General features: G+C 38.4%; 1 pseudogene; it reads right to left on the reverse strand.

The window, feature by feature from the left end:
* Positions 1-2,749: 2,749 nt before the first annotated feature.
* LOC143618145 (pentatricopeptide repeat-containing protein At5g44230 pseudogene) lies at positions 2,750-4,737 on the reverse strand (annotated as a pseudogene).

Genomic DNA, 4,737 nt, shown 5'->3' on the forward strand with positions numbered 1-4,737 from the left:
CACGAACTACAAGAAAATGGCACGTCGGCTTGTTAAGGCAATAGGGCACGCCTTTCGAGGTTAAGTGTGTGTAAATGGAGGTGTATTTGGGATGAGAAGACCTCAAACCCGTCACCCCCTTTTATAGGCTGATTCTAGACCCCGTCGCGGTACGCGATGGGCTCCTTGTGACCCGTCGCGTACCGCGGCGCCGCAATTTAACGGTGCCTTATCTGGTGGTGGCACGTCGCCTGTCATAATATGCCACGTGTTGACACGTGGTTGGACACGTGTCCACCTTACTTAGCCTTGTCATCGCGGTACGCGATGACCTTGGTGATTAGGCTGTCGCGTATCGCTACGCTGCCCTTTTCTGGATCTGTGTGCAAGTCCATCGCGCTACGCGATGGGTTTAAAGATACCTCGTCGCGAATCGCGATGAGTTCAAACATTTAGAATTTTCACTTTTGGTCCTTATACTTCCTAAGTTAGTATTTTAGGCCTAAATTGAAGAGGGTAAAAGACGCGGTGTTATAGTGTAGGAATGTAAGTATATACGAACGTATGTATGTATGTACGTACGTATGTACATTTGTATGTATGTGGTATGTGTAGGTACGTACGTAAGTATATATGTATGTATGTACGTATGTATGTGGTATTTGTAGGTACGTACGTAAATATATATGTATGTATGTACGTTGGTATGTACGTATGTGTGTCGGTATAATAACTGAAATGAGGTTAAAAATTGATTAAAAGTCCACCACAAAAACTATTACTTATAATGTAGTGAATGGTTGAATGTCTTAAAGATTTAAAATTTCTTGAATAAGAGCTCCTAATTACAAGATAATTGTTGTTACGATTTAATTAATTAAGGCGTAAATTGTGGTAACTGATGAAGACATTGAAGGTTGATTTAATGATTCCAAAAACACCAAATACATTTATACCCTTTTGAATTATATATATGTTGCAATAATGTGTAATTAATTACAAATATGCCATTTGGATTGTACACCATTGATTAAACATCATCAATGGTCCATATCTACTTCTCGCACTTCTCACTCTAAAATCATTTCTCGCATGATCCATCCCTTAATTAATATATATACATACATATATATATACACGTTTATCAAAATAATAATAATTGATTTTCAATTCCCAACTTCATTCCTCTCAATCCGTCAATTCCTTATGTTTGTTTCCGCACTTAATCTTTATTAGGCTTTACCGTCAACGATTGATCTACCATCTTCGTTCTTATTATTTTATCCGCGTTTGCTCGTCTGATAAGGTGAGTATTTCACTCCCCTCTATTACTTATTTTATCTTTTGGGGGCATATGCGTAACTAGCTATTTTTATATTATACAGTATTAAACTGCAACTGTGTATCCTTGTGTGTATATCAGTTTACCTAACTTGCTATTTGCTTACTTGCTTTATTTGAACTCATTTTGGAGAAGTTCCTCATTTATAGTATGATCATACGACTATCTTTGGCAACCGATGTCCATATTTATGGCAACGATTTATTCCTAGCTTGGTAACCAATGTCCATTTATATGGAATTGATTGAGCCATGTCTTTATGGTTTGATTGACTGTTTATGTGTTATGGCTTAACTGTTTATCTCACGGGAACAGTTTGCACTTTTATTTATTATTATTATAGTGACTTAAATCTGGTGTTATACTCACTCAACTTAGTGTTGACAAAATTATTGTATATTTAACGCATATGCAGGTTATCGTGTGATGTGATTTTCAAGTTGTTTGAAGACACTTATGATTGCATGCTATAGAGAATAAACAAGAATTTAGATTTTATTTTTTCTTTACTTATTTTATTGATCGACTATGTATTGTTGGATTATTAAATTTGAAATAATAGATATTATAACTTTAATTATTGCATGATAGTACCTTGAGAGCTGTGAGCAATCAGCTTACGCCCCGGCATTTTTGTATTAGGTTGGGGTGTGAAACTGCGTTTTTGTTAAAGGAAATAGTACCAGCATTTACTACGATGCCTTCACATAGCCAGTTATTCGGGTGATTTTGCACATCTTTACAGGTTCCTCTTCTATCAGCAATTGATGTAAATTAGAAAACTCGACACCAACATTATTATTTGTTTTGTGTGTTTTAAGGTTCCGAGCATCATCCTCGTTATCAAACACATTAGTTAAAGTAGCCATTTTTACTAGTTTAGTTATGAACCTCTTCTAGCACCAAAGTGGATTGACGTTCCTCGGACCTTTACCTATTCTCTAGGATCACGGCTTCATTCATCTCAGCCATCGTAGCCCACATCCTTCGGTTTGCGTCACATATAATGTCTTCTGGTTGTCTAACGTGTTCAACTCAGCATGGTCGTTTTTTTCAGAATTGACGTGAAATCCAGGTTATAATCATTTAACCGCCACAAGATCAACAATCACATAAGTCTGGGCTTGTGTTGCAGACATAAAAACATCTCTTTTCATGTCTTCGGATACAACCCATAAGGGTTTGCTCGTTCTTTGTACATAAACCCTTGTCAAGGTTTCACGTAGTTTCAACAGTTCCGGTTATAAATGCGAATCTTGCGCTTGTGCCATAACAAATCTTGTGTGTTTGCTATAACAGATAGTTGTTTTCAAACAGAAGATTCTTTCAACTTTGATGAGCCTTATTATTATTTTTTTTTTGTTAATTGTGAGTCATGGTTATTTGTTGAAATAAATAAGATGATGTGAGTTTTTTTGTTAAAAGTTTTCGGTGGTGTTAAAAAGAGTTCTAAAATTTTGATAGCAAGACTCTGCTACACTTTTGCATATTTGGGTTGTGGTCTATGTTATATATATATATATTTTGTTTTAAGTTATTAATTCAAACCTATCACTATGAAACTTGAGGATCACCAAAAGTTATTACAAGAACATACTCCATTACAGAAATGATGAAATCTCATATTATCCCTAACAATAATCTCCCTGCCACTAATCTTTGAAGCTCCACACATAACCACATGACAATCTTCACATATTCTTACGTTCTTCATGATCCTTATAATCCCACAATCAACCAACAAACCATATGCCAGTGCTAGCTTCTCGCTATGCCCCAACAATATCCTCTTTTTCTCATCGTCACTCACATCATATGGCACACAACTCAAAACCGGGGTGTACCCATCTAACATCAACTTAGATACAAGATCCTCCAACTCTCGTTTGATCTCAGAAGTCCTCGGATGATTCATATCACCAGCAAAAAACTCATGAATTACCCCTTTGGCCCCTTCTACCCAACTACTTGCAGGGTTCTTTTTCAGACCCTTTGATCTATATAATGCACGAATTCTTGAAACATCGTTCCATTTTCGGGCAGATGCATATGTGTTCGAGAGTAATATGTAGTTTCCTATGGCGTTTGGTTCAAGTTCAAACAAACGATTAGCAGCGATTTCAGCAATATCGGGATTTGCATGAATTCTACAAGCACCAAGCAAAGCGCCCCAAGCACCGGCATGTGGTGGCATTGGCATGGTCTTGATGACATCATAGGCATCTTTAATGAGCCCGGCCCTTCCAAGAAGGTCAACCATGCATGTATAATGGTCAACGGTCCGGGCTACACCATATTCGTTCTCCATTGCTGCAAAAAAGCTTTGACCTTGTTTTACTAAACCAGCATGGGTACAAGCAGAAAGAACTCCCAAGAATGTAACTTTATTCGGTTTTATATCCGTTTTCAACATCTTTTCAAACAACCCGATTGCTTCATGTGTGCAACCGTGCATTGCAAGTCCAAGAATCAACGAACTGTAGGAGTAAACGTTCTTCTTCTGCATTTTATCAAACACCTGACGTGCGTCTTCAATGCACCCGCATTTCGAGTACATATCGATTAACGCAGATCCAACAACAACATTATCCGTAGCTCCAAATCCCGCCCGGTCAGCAACATCTTGAACCCACCTCGCATACTTGGTCGCACCCAACTGAGCACAAGCAGAAATCACACTAGCTAACGTCACCTCATCCGTTTCAACACGAGCCTCTAGCATCCTATCAAAACACTCCAAACAACGTCGTCCACGCCACCACATCCTTCACAGGCATTCCATCAAACAACGTACGCGCTTCTTCCATATCACCATATCTCGCGTAGGCAACAATTAAAGCCGTCCACGAAATCGCATCTCGTTCAGGCATTTCATCAAACACCTTCCGTGCACTGTCCAACAAATCACATCTCACATACACGTCAATCAATGTATTGTTCACATACAAATCAGACTCAAACCCACCAAATTTTGCAACTTGCCCATGAATTTGCACACCCAAACTAACATTACAAGCTTTCAATAAACCCGTAAACGTAAACGAAACAGGACCAATATCTTGTTGTCTCATCATATTATACAACATCACAGACTCCATTACAGGCCCTTGCAATGCATACCCACGAATCAAAGCCGTGTATAGAAACGGGTTTGGGCGTTTAACTTGTTGAAAGATTCGAACCGGGTATGGGTCAATTGGGATATTAAATTTAGCAGTTAAAACACGAACTAGTTTGGTGATTACGTAACAGCATTGATCAAGGCCTTTACGGATGATGTGAGCGTGAATTTGTTTGGATTGATTGATGTTGTTTGAGGAGTCAAGTAAGGAGACGAGGTGTGATTCCAGGATTTTTGTTTGGTGGGATTGAGAGGAAGTGATTAAGGGGTTTAATGCTCGAGATATCGAAACCAT

The sequence above is a fragment of the Bidens hawaiensis genome, unplaced genomic scaffold (assembly GCF_021521415.1).
Source record: "Bidens hawaiensis isolate Kalapana, Puna unplaced genomic scaffold, B.hawaiensis_p1.1 tig00064169_1, whole genome shotgun sequence".
NCBI classification, from domain to species: domain Eukaryota; kingdom Viridiplantae; phylum Streptophyta; class Magnoliopsida; order Asterales; family Asteraceae; genus Bidens; species Bidens hawaiensis.